Source organism: Schistocerca cancellata, unplaced genomic scaffold, assembly GCF_023864275.1.
Source record: "Schistocerca cancellata isolate TAMUIC-IGC-003103 unplaced genomic scaffold, iqSchCanc2.1 HiC_scaffold_555, whole genome shotgun sequence".
Classification (NCBI taxonomy): Eukaryota; Metazoa; Arthropoda; class Insecta; order Orthoptera; family Acrididae; genus Schistocerca; species Schistocerca cancellata.
Genome location: NW_026046568.1, coordinates 92927 through 108154, shown reverse-complemented (window position 1 = coordinate 108154; position 15228 = coordinate 92927). Strand labels below are relative to the sequence as shown.

The window sequence follows — 15228 nt, the reverse complement described above, 5'->3', positions numbered from 1 at the left end:
AATCGGCAGGTGATTTCTGAAATACGTCACCGCCTATTGTTGTGTAGGAATGTAGAGTTCCAAATTTGATTTGTAACCACGAATTTATTCCTTAGTCGTCTCGTCTCGTCTCGTCTCGTCTCGTCCCGCAGACGTTTTTCGTGCTTGCGCTGTCATATGGACCACGACCCGAGCGGCAGCGAGCGGCAGTCGAGCAAAGTCGGGACAAGTCGGGACGGGGGACAGGGACAGGGATAGGAATGGTGCGAATGCACTGCAAACTACGCAGACACCTGGTGTGAGGCGCGGCGAGGCGAGGCGAGGCGAGGCGAGGAAGCCCACATCGCTACCAGTGGGCCCTCCAGCACGACACTGCCACACCCCGCACAGGCCCTCCGCTGAACACCAGGGACAAGATGCGTCCTCCGCTAGTGTCGAAGGCTGAACGCGCCCAGCGAATGACAGGGGGTGCAACGAGCAGCAGTGCGTCTCACACACGCGGCGGTGCGCCCGCCAATTCGGCCGTCACTCTGCTGGGACGCCGGGCGCGCCTCCCCCGCGCCGTCCTCGAGGAACTGGCGGTTGCGGAAGGAAGCGCTTTCGTCAAATGCGGCCGAAAACTAACATTTTGTGTGTTGGGAGAAAAGCCGAACGCGAATTCTGCCGTGCTCCTACATTAGATGAGCGCCAACGGCGATACCATGATGAATACACCGGTTCTCGTCCGACCACCGAAGTTAAGCATCATCATGCCCGGCTAGTACTTGGATGGGTGACCGCCTGGGTCAACCCGGGTGCTGTTGGCTCCCTTCCCGTTTTTTTTTTTTTTTGTTATGTTGCCAGCCCAATTTTCAAACTACGTTTCTGTTGTGACAAAGATGCTTCCTTAAGCCTTTTAAACTACTGTAATGGTACGAAAATGCAGTAATTAACTCAGTTTGAGGGAGAATGTGCTAACCAAGTTTGCCAAGAAGACTTTGAAAACGACAAAACAGTACGAATCGGCAGGTGATTTCTGAAATACGTCACCGCCTATTGTTGTGTAGGAATGTAGAGTTCCAAATTTGATTTGTAACCACGAATTTATTCCTTAGTCGTCTCGTCTCGTCTCGTCTCGTCTCGTCCCGCAGACGTTTTTCGTGCTTGCGCTGTCATATGGACCACGACCCGAGCGGCAGCGAGCGGCAGTCGAGCAAAGTCGGGACAAGTCGGGACGGGGACAGGGACAGGGATAGGAATGGTGCGAATGCACTGCAAACTACGCAGACACCTGGTGTGAGGCGCGGCGAGGCGAGGCGAGGCGAGGCGAGGAAGCCCACATCGCTACCAGTGGGCCCTCCAGCACGACACTGCCACACCCCGCACAGGCCCTCCGCTGAACACCAGGGACAAGATGCGTCCTCCGCTAGTGTCGAAGGCTGAACGCGCCCAGCGAATGACAGGGGGTGCAACGAGCAGCAGTGCGTCTCACACACGCGGCGGTGCGCCCGCCAATTCGGCCGTCACTCTGCTGGGACGCCGGGCGCGCCTCCCCGCGCCGTCCTCGAGGAACTGGCGGTTGCGGAAGGAAGCGCTTTCGTCAAATGCGGCCGAAAACTAACATTTTGTGTGTTGGGAGAAAAGCCGAACGCGAATTCTGCCGTGCTCCTACATTAGATGAGCGCCAACGGCCATACCATGATGAATACACCGGTTCTCGTCCGATCACCGAAGTTAAGCATCATCGGGCCCTGCTAGTACTTGGATGGGTGACCGCCTGGGAAACCCGGGTGCTGTTGGCTCCCTTCCTGTTTTTTTTTTTTTGTTATGTCGCCAGCCCAATTTTCAAACTACCTTTCTGTTGTGACAAAGATGCTTCCTTAAACCGTTTAAACTACTGTAATGGTACGATAATGCAGTAATTAACTCAGTTTGAGGGAGAATGTGCTAACCAAGTTTGCCAAGAAGACTTTGAAAACGACAAAACAGTACGAATTGGCAGGTGATTTCTGAAATACGTCACCGCCTATTGTTGTGTAGGAATGTAGAGTTCCAAATTTGATTTGTAACCACGAATTTATTCCTTAGTCGTCTCGTCTCGTCTCGTCTCGTCTCGTCCCGCAGACGTTTTTCGTGCTTGCGCTGTCATATGGACCACGACCCGAGCGGCAGCGAGCGGCAGTCGAGCAAAGTCGGGACAAGTCGGGACGGGGACAGGGACAGGGATAGGAATGGTGCGAATGCACTGCAAACTACGCAGACACCTGGTGTGAGGCGCGGCGAGGCGAGGCGAGGCGAGGCGAGGAAGCCCACATCGCTACCAGTGGGCCCTCCAGCACGACACTGCCACACCCCGCACAGGCCCTCCGCTGAACACCAGGGACAAGATGCGTCCTCCGCTAGTGTCGAAGGCTGAACGCGCCCAGCGAATGACAGGGGGTGCAACGAGCAGCAGTGCGTCTCACACACGCGGCGGTGCGCCCGCCAATTCGGCCGTCACTCTGCTGGGACGCCGGGCGCGCCTCCCCGCGCCGTCCTCGAGGAACTGGCGGTTGCGGAAGGAAGCGCTTTCGTCAAATGCGGCCGAAAACTAACATTTTGTGTGTTGGGAGAAAAGCCGAACGCGAATTCTGCCGTGCTCCTACATTAGATGAGCGCCAACGGCGATACCATGATGAATACACCGGTTCTCGTCCGACCACCGAAGTTAAGCATCATCATGCCCGGCTAGTACTTGGATGGGTGACCGCCTGGGTCAACCCGGGTGCTGTTGGCTCCCTTCCCGTTTTTTTTTTTTTGTTATGTTGCCAGCCCAATTTTCAAACTACGTTTCTGTTGTGACAAAGATGCTTCCTTAAGCCTTTTAAACTACTGTAATGGTACGAAAATGCAGTAATTAACTCAGTTTGAGGGAGAATGTGCTAACCAAGTTTGCCAAGAAGACTTTGAAAACGACAAAACAGTACGAATTGGCAGGTGATTTCTGAAATACGTCACCGCCTATTGTTGTGTAGGAATGTAGAGTTCCAAATTTGATTTGTAACCACGAATTTATTCCTTAGTCGTCTCGTCTCGTCTCGTCTCGTCTCGTCCCGCAGACGTTTTTCGTGCTTGCGCTGTCATATGGACCACGACCCGAGCGGCAGCGAGCGGCAGTCGAGCAAAGTCGGGACAAGTCGGGACGGGGACAGGGACAGGGATAGGAATGGTGCGAATGCACTGCAAACTACGCAGACACCTGGTGTGAGGCGCGGCGAGGCGAGGCGAGGCGAGGCGAGGAAGCCCACATCGCTACCAGTGGGCCCTCCAGCACGACACTGCCACACCCCGCACAGGCCCTCCGCTGAACACCAGGTACAAGATGCGTCCTCCGCTAGTGTCGAAGGCTGAACGCGCCCAGCGAATGACAGGGGGTGCAACGAGCAGCAGTGCGTCTCACACACGCGGCGGTGCGCCCGCCAATTCGGCCGTCACTCTGCTGGGACGCCGGGCGCGCCTCCCCGCGCCGTCCTCGAGGAACTGGCGGTTGCGGAAGGAAGCGCTTTCGTCAAATGCGGCCGAAAACTAACATTTTGTGTGTTGGGAGAAAAGCCGAACGCGAATTCTGCCGTGCTCCTACATTAGATGAGCGCCAACGGCGATACCATGATGAATACACCGGTTCTCGTCCGACCACCGAAGTTAAGCATCATCATGCCCGGCTAGTACTTGGATGGGTGACCGCCTGGGTCAACCCGGGTGCTGTTGGCTCCCTTCCCGTTTTTTTTTTTTTTGTTATGTTGCCAGCCCAATTTTCAAACTACGTTTCTGTTGTGACAAAGATGCTTCCTTAAGCCTTTTAAACTACTGTAATGGTACGAAAATGCAGTAATTAACTCAGTTTGAGGGAGAATGTGCTAACCAAGTTTGCCAAGAAGACTTTGAAAACGACAAAACAGTACGAATCGGCAGGTGATTTCTGAAATACGTCACCGCCTATTGTTGTGTAGGAATGTAGAGTTCCAAATTTGATTTGTAACCACGAATTTATTCCTTAGTCGTCTCGTCTCGTCTCGTCTCGTCTCGTCCCGCAGACGTTTTTCGTGCTTGCGCTGTCATATGGACCACGACCCGAGCGGCAGCGAGCGGCAGTCGAGCAAAGTCGGGACAAGTCGGGACGGGGACAGGGACAGGGATAGGAATGGTGCGAATGCACTGCAAACTACGCAGACACCTGGTGTGAGGCGCGGCGAGGCGAGGCGAGGCGAGGCGAGGAAGCCCACATCGCTACCAGTGGGCCCTCCAGCACGACACTGCCACACCCCGCACAGGCCCTCCGCTGAACACCAGGGACAAGATGCGTCCTCCGCTAGTGTCGAAGGCTGAACGCGCCCAGCGAATGACAGGGGGTGCAACGAGCAGCAGTGCGTCTCACACACGCGGCGGTGCGCCCGCCAATTCGGCCGTCACTCTGCTGGGACGCCGGGCGCGCCTCCCCGCGCCGTCCTCGAGGAACTGGCGGTTGCGGAAGGAAGCGCTTTCGTCAAATGCGGCCGAAAACTAACATTTTGTGTGTTGGGAGAAAAGCCGAACGCGAATTCTGCCGTGCTCCTACATTAGATGAGCGCCAACGGCCATACCATGATGAATACACCGGTTCTCGTCCGATCACCGAAGTTAAGCATCATCGGGCCCTGCTAGTACTTGGATGGGTGACCGCCTGGGAAACCCGGGTGCTGTTGGCTCCCTTCCTGTTTTTTTTTTTTTTGTTATGTCGCCAGCCCAATTTTCAAACTACCTTTCTGTTGTGACAAAGATGCTTCCTTAAACCGTTTAAACTACTGTAATGGTACGATAATGCAGTAATTAACTCAGTTTGAGGGAGAATGTGCTAACCAAGTTTGCCAAGAAGACTTTGAAAACGACAAAACAGTACGAATTGGCAGGTGATTTCTGAAATACGTCACCGCCTATTGTTGTGTAGGAATGTAGAGTTCCAAATTTGATTTGTAACCACGAATTTATTCCTTAGTCGTCTCGTCTCGTCTCGTCTCGTCTCGTCCCGCAGACGTTTTTCGTGCTTGCGCTGTCATATGGACCACGACCCGAGCGGCAGCGAGCGGCAGTCGAGCAAAGTCGGGACAAGTCGGGACGGGGACAGGGACAGGGATAGGAATGGTGCGAATGCACTGCAAACTACGCAGACACCTGGTGTGAGGCGCGGCGAGGCGAGGCGAGGCGAGGCGAGGAAGCCCACATCGCTACCAGTGGGCCCTCCAGCACGACACTGCCACACCCCGCACAGGCCCTCCGCTGAACACCAGGGACAAGATGCGTCCTCCGCTAGTGTCGAAGGCTGAACGCGCCCAGCGAATGACAGGGGGTGCAACGAGCAGCAGTGCGTCTCACACACGCGGCGGTGCGCCCGCCAATTCGGCCGTCACTCTGCTGGGACGCCGGGCGCGCCTCCCCGCGCCGTCCTCGAGGAACTGGCGGTTGCGGAAGGAAGCGCTTTCGTCAAATGCGGCCGAAAACTAACATTTTGTGTGTTGGGAGAAAAGCCGAACGCGAATTCTGCCGTGCTCCTACATTAGATGAGCGCCAACGGCGATACCATGATGAATACACCGGTTCTCGTCCGACCACCGAAGTTAAGCATCATCATGCCCGGCTAGTACTTGGATGGGTGACCGCCTGGGTCAACCCGGGTGCTGTTGGCTCCCTTCCCGTTTTTTTTTTTTTGTTATGTTGCCAGCCCAATTTTCAAACTACGTTTCTGTTGTGACAAAGATGCTTCCTTAAGCCTTTTAAACTACTGTAATGGTACGAAAATGCAGTAATTAACTCAGTTTGAGGGAGAATGTGCTAACCAAGTTTGCCAAGAAGACTTTGAAAACGACAAAACAGTACGAATTGGCAGGTGATTTCTGAAATACGTCACCGCCTATTGTTGTGTAGGAATGTAGAGTTCCAAATTTGATTTGTAACCACGAATTTATTCCTTAGTCGTCTCGTCTCGTCTCGTCTCGTCTCGTCCCGCAGACGTTTTTCGTGCTTGCGCTGTCATATGGACCACGACCCGAGCGGCAGCGAGCGGCAGTCGAGCAAAGTCGGGACAAGTCGGGACGGGGACAGGGACAGGGATAGGAATGGTGCGAATGCACTGCAAACTACGCAGACACCTGGTGTGAGGCGCGGCGAGGCGAGGCGAGGCGAGGCGAGGAAGCCCACATCGCTACCAGTGGGCCCTCCAGCACGACACTGCCACACCCCGCACAGGCCCTCCGCTGAACACCAGGGACAAGATGCGTCCTCCGCTAGTGTCGAAGGCTGAACGCGCCCAGCGAATGACAGGGGGTGCAACGAGCAGCAGTGCGTCTCACACACGCGGCGGTGCGCCCGCCAATTCGGCCGTCACTCTGCTGGGACGCCGGGCGCGCCTCCCCGCGCCGTCCTCGAGGAACTGGCGGTTGCGGAAGGAAGCGCTTTCGTCAAATGCGGCCGAAAACTAACATTTTGTGTGTTGGGAGAAAAGCCGAACGCGAATTCTGCCGTGCTCCTACATTAGATGAGCGCCAACGGCGATACCATGATGAATACACCGGTTCTCGTCCGACCACCGAAGTTAAGCATCATCATGCCCGGCTAGTACTTGGATGGGTGACCGCCTGGGTCAACCCGGGTGCTGTTGGCTCCCTTCCCGTTTTTTTTTTTTTGTTATGTTGCCAGCCCAATTTTCAAACTACGTTTCTGTTGTGACAAAGATGCTTCCTTAAGCCTTTTAAACTACTGTAATGGTACGAAAATGCAGTAATTAACTCAGTTTGAGGGAGAATGTGCTAACCAAGTTTGCCAAGAAGACTTTGAAAACGACAAAACAGTACGAATTGGCAGGTGATTTCTGAAATACGTCACCGCCTATTGTTGTGTAGGAATGTAGAGTTCCAAATTTGATTTGTAACCACGAATTTATTCCTTAGTCGTCTCGTCTCGTCTCGTCTCGTCTCGTCCCGCAGACGTTTTTCGTGCTTGCGCTGTCATATGGACCACGACCCGAGCGGCAGCGAGCGGCAGTCGAGCAAAGTCGGGACAAGTCGGGACGGGGACAGGGACAGGGATAGGAATGGTGCGAATGCACTGCAAACTACGCAGACACCTGGTGTGAGGCGCGGCGAGGCGAGGCGAGGCGAGGCGAGGAAGCCCACATCGCTACCAGTGGGCCCTCCAGCACGACACTGCCACACCCCGCACAGGCCCTCCGCTGAACACCAGGGACAAGATGCGTCCTCCGCTAGTGTCGAAGGCTGAACGCGCCCAGCGAATGACAGGGGGTGCAACGAGCAGCAGTGCGTCTCACACACGCGGCGGTGCGCCCGCCAATTCGGCCGTCACTCTGCTGGGACGCCGGGCGCGCCTCCCCGCGCCGTCCTCGAGGAACTGGCGGTTGCGGAAGGAAGCGCTTTCGTCAAATGCGGCCGAAAACTAACATTTTGTGTGTTGGGAGAAAAGCCGAACGCGAATTCTGCCGTGCTCCTACATTAGATGAGCGCCAACGGCGATACCATGATGAATACACCGGTTCTCGTCCGACCACCGAAGTTAAGCATCATCATGCCCGGCTAGTACTTGGATGGGTGACCGCCTGGGTCAACCCGGGTGCTGTTGGCTCCCTTCCCGTTTTTTTTTTTTGTTATGTTGCCAGCCCAATTTTCAAACTACGTTTCTGTTGTGACAAAGATGCTTCCTTAAGCCTTTTAAACTACTGTAATGGTACGAAAATGCAGTAATTAACTCAGTTTGAGGGAGAATGTGCTAACCAAGTTTGCCAAGAAGACTTTGAAAACGACAAAACAGTACGAATCGGCAGGTGATTTCTGAAATACGTCACCGCCTATTGTTGTGTAGGAATGTAGAGTTCCAAATTTGATTTGTAACCACGAATTTATTCCTTAGTCGTCTCGTCTCGTCTCGTCTCGTCTCGTCCCGCAGACGTTTTTCGTGCTTGCGCTGTCATATGGACCACGACCCGAGCGGCAGCGAGCGGCAGTCGAGCAAAGTCGGGACAAGTCGGGACGGGGACAGGGACAGGGATAGGAATGGTGCGAATGCACTGCAAACTACGCAGACACCTGGTGTGAGGCGCGGCGAGGCGAGGCGAGGCGAGGCGAGGAAGCCCACATCGCTACCAGTGGGCCCTCCAGCACGACACTGCCACACCCCGCACAGGCCCTCCGCTGAACACCAGGGACAAGATGCGTCCTCCGCTAGTGTCGAAGGCTGAACGCGCCCAGCGAATGACAGGGGGTGCAACGAGCAGCAGTGCGTCTCACACACGCGGCGGTGCGCCCGCCAATTCGGCCGTCACTCTGCTGGGACGCCGGGCGCGCCTCCCCGCGCCGTCCTCGAGGAACTGGCGGTTGCGGAAGGAAGCGCTTTCGTCAAATGCGGCCGAAAACTAACATTTTGTGTGTTGGGAGAAAAGCCGAACGCGAATTCTGCCGTGCTCCTACATTAGATGAGCGCCAACGGCCATACCATGATGAATACACCGGTTCTCGTCCGATCACCGAAGTTAAGCATCATCGGGCCCTGCTAGTACTTGGATGGGTGACCGCCTGGGAAACCCGGGTGCTGTTGGCTCCCTCCCTGTTTTTTTTTTTTTTGTTATGTCGCCAGCCCAATTTTCAAACTACCTTTCTGTTGTGACAAAGATGCTTCCTTAAACCGTTTAAACTACTGTAATGGTACGATAATGCAGTAATTAACTCAGTTTGAGGGAGAATGTGCTAACCAAGTTTGCCAAGAAGACTTTGAAAACGACAAAACAGTACGAATTGGCAGGTGATTTCTGAAATACGTCACCGCCTATTGTTGTGTAGGAATGTAGAGTTCCAAATTTGATTTGTAACCACGAATTTATTCCTTAGTCGTCTCGTCTCGTCTCGTCTCGTCTCGTCCCGCAGACGTTTTTCGTGCTTGCGCTGTCATATGGACCACGACCCGAGCGGCAGCGAGCGGCAGTCGAGCAAAGTCGGGACAAGTCGGGACGGGGACAGGGACAGGGATAGGAATGGTGCGAATGCACTGCAAACTACGCAGACACCTGGTGTGAGGCGCGGCGAGGCGAGGCGAGGCGAGGCGAGGAAGCCCACATCGCTACCAGTGGGCCCTCCAGCACGACACTGCCACACCCCGCACAGGCCCTCCGCTGAACACCAGGGACAAGATGCGTCCTCCGCTAGTGTCGAAGGCTGAACGCGCCCAGCGAATGACAGGGGGTGCAACGAGCAGCAGTGCGTCTCACACACGCGGCGGTGCGCCCGCCAATTCGGCCGTCACTCTGCTGGGACGCCGGGCGCGCCTCCCCGCGCCGTCCTCGAGGAACTGGCGGTTGCGGAAGGAAGCGCTTTCGTCAAATGCGGCCGAAAACTAACATTTTGTGTGTTGGGAGAAAAGCCGAACGCGAATTCTGCCGTGCTCCTACATTAGATGAGCGCCAACGGCGATACCATGATGAATACACCGGTTCTCGTCCGACCACCGAAGTTAAGCATCATCATGCCCGGCTAGTACTTGGATGGGTGACCGCCTGGGTCAACCCGGGTGCTGTTGGCTCCCTTCCCGTTTTTTTTTTTTTGTTATGTTGCCAGCCCAATTTTCAAACTACGTTTCTGTTGTGACAAAGATGCTTCCTTAAGCCTTTTAAACTACTGTAATGGTACGAAAATGCAGTAATTAACTCAGTTTGAGGGAGAATGTGCTAACCAAGTTTGCCAAGAAGACTTTGAAAACGACAAAACAGTACGAATTGGCAGGTGATTTCTGAAATACGTCACCGCCTATTGTTGTGTAGGAATGTAGAGTTCCAAATTTGATTTGTAACCACGAATTTATTCCTTAGTCGTCTCGTCTCGTCTCGTCTCGTCTCGTCCCGCAGACGTTTTTCGTGCTTGCGCTGTCATATGGACCACGACCCGAGCGGCAGCGAGCGGCAGTCGAGCAAAGTCGGGACAAGTCGGGACGGGGACAGGGACAGGGATAGGAATGGTGCGAATGCACTGCAAACTACGCAGACACCTGGTGTGAGGCGCGGCGAGGCGAGGCGAGGCGAGGCGAGGAAGCCCACATCGCTACCAGTGGGCCCTCCAGCACGACACTGCCACACCCCGCACAGGCCCTCCGCTGAACACCAGGGACAAGATGCGTCCTCCGCTAGTGTCGAAGGCTGAACGCGCCCAGCGAATGACAGGGGGTGCAACGAGCAGCAGTGCGTCTCACACACGCGGCGGTGCGCCCGCCAATTCGGCCGTCACTCTGCTGGGACGCCGGGCGCGCCTCCCCGCGCCGTCCTCGAGGAACTGGCGGTTGCGGAAGGAAGCGCTTTCGTCAAATGCGGCCGAAAACTAACATTTTGTGTGTTGGGAGAAAAGCCGAACGCGAATTCTGCCGTGCTCCTACATTAGATGAGCGCCAACGGCGATACCATGATGAATACACCGGTTCTCGTCCGACCACCGAAGTTAAGCATCATCATGCCCGGCTAGTACTTGGATGGGTGACCGCCTGGGTCAACCCGGGTGCTGTTGGCTCCCTTCCCGTTTTTTTTTTTTTGTTATGTTGCCAGCCCAATTTTCAAACTACGTTTCTGTTGTGACAAAGATGCTTCCTTAAGCCTTTTAAACTACTGTAATGGTACGAAAATGCAGTAATTAACTCAGTTTGAGGGAGAATGTGCTAACCAAGTTTGCCAAGAAGACTTTGAAAACGACAAAACAGTACGAATTGGCAGGTGATTTCTGAAATACGTCACCGCCTATTGTTGTGTAGGAATGTAGAGTTCCAAATTTGATTTGTAACCACGAATTTATTCCTTAGTCGTCTCGTCTCGTCTCGTCTCGTCTCGTCCCGCAGACGTTTTTCGTGCTTGCGCTGTCATATGGACCACGACCCGAGCGGCAGCGAGCGGCAGTCGAGCAAAGTCGGGACAAGTCGGGACGGGGACAGGGACAGGGATAGGAATGGTGCGAATGCACTGCAAACTACGCAGACACCTGGTGTGAGGCGCGGCGAGGCGAGGCGAGGCGAGGCGAGGAAGCCCACATCGCTACCAGTGGGCCCTCCAGCACGACACTGCCACACCCCGCACAGGCCCTCCGCTGAACACCAGGGACAAGATGCGTCCTCCGCTAGTGTCGAAGGCTGAACGCGCCCAGCGAATGACAGGGGGTGCAACGAGCAGCAGTGCGTCTCACACACGCGGCGGTGCGCCCGCCAATTCGGCCGTCACTCTGCTGGGACGCCGGGCGCGCCTCCCCGCGCCGTCCTCGAGGAACTGGCGGTTGCGGAAGGAAGCGCTTTCGTCAAATGCGGCCGAAAACTAACATTTTGTGTGTTGGGAGAAAAGCCGAACGCGAATTCTGCCGTGCTCCTACATTAGATGAGCGCCAACGGCGATACCATGATGAATACACCGGTTCTCGTCCGACCACCGAAGTTAAGCATCATCATGCCCGGCTAGTACTTGGATGGGTGACCGCCTGGGTCAACCCGGGTGCTGTTGGCTCCCTTCCCGTTTTTTTTTTTTTTGTTATGTTGCCAGCCCAATTTTCAAACTACGTTTCTGTTGTGACAAAGATGCTTCCTTAAGCCTTTTAAACTACTGTAATGGTACGAAAATGCAGTAATTAACTCAGTTTGAGGGAGAATGTGCTAACCAAGTTTGCCAAGAAGACTTTGAAAACGACAAAACAGTACGAATCGGCAGGTGATTTCTGAAATACGTCACCGCCTATTGTTGTGTAGGAATGTAGAGTTCCAAATTTGATTTGTAACCACGAATTTATTCCTTAGTCGTCTCGTCTCGTCTCGTCTCGTCTCGTCCCGCAGACGTTTTTCGTGCTTGCGCTGTCATATGGACCACGACCCGAGCGGCAGCGAGCGGCAGTCGAGCAAAGTCGGGACAAGTCGGGACGGGGACAGGGACAGGGATAGGAATGGTGCGAATGCACTGCAAACTACGCAGACACCTGGTGTGAGGCGCGGCGAGGCGAGGCGAGGCGAGGCGAGGAAGCCCACATCGCTACCAGTGGGCCCTCCAGCACGACACTGCCACACCCCGCACAGGCCCTCCGCTGAACACCAGGGACAAGATGCGTCCTCCGCTAGTGTCGAAGGCTGAACGCGCCCAGCGAATGACAGGGGGTGCAACGAGCAGCAGTGCGTCTCACACACGCGGCGGTGCGCCCGCCAATTCGGCCGTCACTCTGCTGGGACGCCGGGCGCGCCTCCCCGCGCCGTCCTCGAGGAACTGGCGGTTGCGGAAGGAAGCGCTTTCGTCAAATGCGGCCGAAAACTAACATTTTGTGTGTTGGGAGAAAAGCCGAACGCGAATTCTGCCGTGCTCCTACATTAGATGAGCGCCAACGGCGATACCATGATGAATACACCGGTTCTCGTCCGACCACCGAAGTTAAGCATCATCATGCCCGGCTAGTACTTGGATGGGTGACCGCCTGGGTCAACCCGGGTGCTGTTGGCTCCCTTCCCGTTTTTTTTTTTTTGTTATGTTGCCAGCCCAATTTTCAAACTACGTTTCTGTTGTGACAAAGATGCTTCCTTAAGCCTTTTAAACTACTGTAATGGTACGAAAATGCAGTAATTAACTCAGTTTGAGGGAGAATGTGCTAACCAAGTTTGCCAAGAAGACTTTGAAAACGACAAAACAGTACGAATTGGCAGGTGATTTCTGAAATACGTCACCGCCTATTGTTGTGTAGGAATGTAGAGTTCCAAATTTGATTTGTAACCACGAATTTATTCCTTAGTCGTCTCGTCTCTTCTCGTCTCGTCTCGTCCCGCAGACGTTTTTCGTGCTTGCGCTGTCATATGGACCACGACCCGAGCGGCAGCGAGCGGCAGTCGAGCAAAGTCGGGACAAGTCGGGACGGGGACAGGGACAGGGATAGGAATGGTGCGAATGCACTGCAAACTACGCAGACACCTGGTGTGAGGCGCGGCGAGGCGAGGCGAGGCGAGGCGAGGAAGCCCACATCGCTACCAGTGGGCCCTCCAGCACGACACTGCCACACCCCGCACAGGCCCTCCGCTGAACACCAGGGACAAGATGCGTCCTCCGCTAGTGTCGAAGGCTGAACGCGCCCAGCGAATGACAGGGGGTGCAACGAGCAGCAGTGCGTCTCACACACGCGGCGGTGCGCCCGCCAATTCGGCCGTCACTCTGCTGGGACGCCGGGCGCGCCTCCCCGCGCCGTCCTCGAGGAACTGGCGGTTGCGGAAGGAAGCGCTTTCGTCAAATGCGGCCGAAAACTAACATTTTGTGTGTTGGGAGAAAAGCCGAACGCGAATTCTGCCGTGCTCCTACATTAGATGAGCGCCAACGGCGATACCATGATGAATACACCGGTTCTCGTCCGACCACCGAAGTTAAGCATCATCATGCCCGGCTAGTACTTGGATGGGTGACCGCCTGGGTCAACCCGGGTGCTGTTGGCTCCCTTCCCGTTTTTTTTTTTTTGTTATGTTGCCAGCCCAATTTTCAAACTACGTTTCTGTTGTGACAAAGATGCTTCCTTAAGCCTTTTAAACTACTGTAATGGTACGAAAATGCAGTAATTAACTCAGTTTGAGGGAGAATGTGCTAACCAAGTTTGCCAAGAAGACTTTGAAAACGACAAAACAGTACGAATTGGCAGGTGATTTCTGAAATACGTCACCGCCTATTGTTGTGTAGGAATGTAGAGTTCCAAATTTGATTTGTAACCACGAATTTATTCCTTAGTCGTCTCGTCTCGTCTCGTCTCGTCTCGTCCCGCAGACGTTTTTCGTGCTTGCGCTGTCATATGGACCACGACCCGAGCGGCAGCGAGCGGCAGTCGAGCAAAGTCGGGACAAGTCGGGACGGGGACAGGGACAGGGATAGGAATGGTGCGAATGCACTGCAAACTACGCAGACACCTGGTGTGAGGCGCGGCGAGGCGAGGCGAGGCGAGGCGAGGAAGCCCACATCGCTACCAGTGGGCCCTCCAGCACGACACTGCCACACCCCGCACAGGCCCTCCGCTGAACACCAGGGACAAGATGCGTCCTCCGCTAGTGTCGAAGGCTGAACGCGCCCAGCGAATGACAGGGGGTGCAACGAGCAGCAGTGCGTCTCACACACGCGGCGGTGCGCCCGCCAATTCGGCCGTCACTCTGCTGGGACGCCGGGCGCGCCTCCCCGCGCCGTCCTCGAGGAACTGGCGGTTGCGGAAGGAAGCGCTTTCGTCAAATGCGGCCGAAAACTAACATTTTGTGTGTTGGGAGAAAAGCCGAACGCGAATTCTGCCGTGCTCCTACATTAGATGAGCGCCAACGGCCATACCATGATGAATACACCGGTTCTCGTCCGATCACCGAAGTTAAGCATCATCGGGCCCTGCTAGTACTTGGATGGGTGACCGCCTGGGAAACCCGGGTGCTGTTGGCTCCCTTCCTGTTTTTTTTTTTTTTGTTATGTCGCCAGCCCAATTTTCAAACTACCTTTCTGTTGTGACAAAGATGCTTCCTTAAACCGTTTAAACTACTGTAATGGTACGATAATGCAGTAATTAACTCAGTTTGAGGGAGAATGTGCTAACCAAGTTTGCCAAGAAGACTTTGAAAACGACAAAACAGTACGAATTGGCAGGTGATTTCTGAAATACGTCACCGCCTATTGTTGTGTAGGAATGTAGAGTTCCAAATTTGATTTGTAACCACGAATTTATTCCTTAGTCGTCTCGTCTCGTCTCGTCTCGTCTCGTCCCGCAGACGTTTTTCGTGCTTGCGCTGTCATATGGACCACGACCCGAGCGGCAGCGAGCGGCAGTCGAGCAAAGTCGGGACAAGTCGGGACGGGGACAGGGACAGGGATAGGAATGGTGCGAATGCACTGCAAACTACGCAGACACCTGGTGTGAGGCGCGGCGAGGCGAGGCGAGGCGAGGCGAGGAAGCCCACATCGCTACCAGTGGGCCCTCCAGCACGACACTGCCACACCCCGCACAGGCCCTCCGCTGAACACCAGGGACAAGATGCGTCCTCCGCTAGTGTCGAAGGCTGAACGCGCCCAGCGAATGACAGGGGGTGCAACGAGCAGCAGTGCGTCTCACACACGCGGCGGTGCGCCCGCCAATTCGGCCGTCACTCTGCTGGGACGCCGGGCGCGCCTCCCCGCGCCGTCCTCGAGGAACTGGCGGTTGCGGAAGGAAGCGCTTTCGTCAAATGCGGCCGAAAACTAACATTTTGTGTGTT

General features: G+C 55.0%; 4 non-coding genes and 11 pseudogenes across 4 annotated transcripts; all 15 read left to right on the top strand.

The window, feature by feature from the left end:
* Positions 1-665: 665 nt before the first annotated feature.
* On the top strand, positions 666-785 carry LOC126130370 (5S ribosomal RNA; annotated as a pseudogene).
* An 856-nt stretch (positions 786-1641) lies between these two features.
* Positions 1642-1760, top strand: LOC126130309 (5S ribosomal RNA). The gene has a single exon (XR_007527412.1). It is a non-coding gene; the product is annotated as a 5S ribosomal RNA (ribosomal RNA).
* An 854-nt stretch (positions 1761-2614) lies between these two features.
* Positions 2615-2734, top strand: LOC126130368 (5S ribosomal RNA; annotated as a pseudogene).
* An 854-nt stretch (positions 2735-3588) lies between these two features.
* Positions 3589-3708, top strand: LOC126130367 (5S ribosomal RNA; annotated as a pseudogene).
* Positions 3709-4563: 855 nt separating this feature from the next.
* Positions 4564-4682, top strand: LOC126130417 (5S ribosomal RNA). Its single transcript, XR_007527416.1, has one exon. It is a non-coding gene; the product is annotated as a 5S ribosomal RNA (ribosomal RNA).
* An 855-nt stretch (positions 4683-5537) lies between these two features.
* Positions 5538-5657, top strand: LOC126130366 (5S ribosomal RNA; annotated as a pseudogene).
* Positions 5658-6511: 854 nt separating this feature from the next.
* Positions 6512-6631, top strand: LOC126130365 (5S ribosomal RNA; annotated as a pseudogene).
* Positions 6632-7485: 854 nt separating this feature from the next.
* LOC126130364 (5S ribosomal RNA) lies at positions 7486-7605 on the top strand (annotated as a pseudogene).
* Positions 7606-8458: 853 nt separating this feature from the next.
* Positions 8459-8577, top strand: LOC126130404 (5S ribosomal RNA). The gene has a single exon (XR_007527415.1). It is a non-coding gene; the product is annotated as a 5S ribosomal RNA (ribosomal RNA).
* An 855-nt stretch (positions 8578-9432) lies between these two features.
* LOC126130363 (5S ribosomal RNA) lies at positions 9433-9552 on the top strand (annotated as a pseudogene).
* Positions 9553-10406: 854 nt separating this feature from the next.
* On the top strand, positions 10407-10526 carry LOC126130362 (5S ribosomal RNA; annotated as a pseudogene).
* An 854-nt stretch (positions 10527-11380) lies between these two features.
* On the top strand, positions 11381-11500 carry LOC126130360 (5S ribosomal RNA; annotated as a pseudogene).
* An 855-nt stretch (positions 11501-12355) lies between these two features.
* Positions 12356-12475, top strand: LOC126130359 (5S ribosomal RNA; annotated as a pseudogene).
* Positions 12476-13329: 854 nt separating this feature from the next.
* On the top strand, positions 13330-13449 carry LOC126130358 (5S ribosomal RNA; annotated as a pseudogene).
* Positions 13450-14303: 854 nt separating this feature from the next.
* Positions 14304-14422, top strand: LOC126130392 (5S ribosomal RNA). The gene has a single exon (XR_007527414.1). It is a non-coding gene; the product is annotated as a 5S ribosomal RNA (ribosomal RNA).
* The last annotated feature ends 806 nt before the right edge of the window (positions 14423-15228 follow it).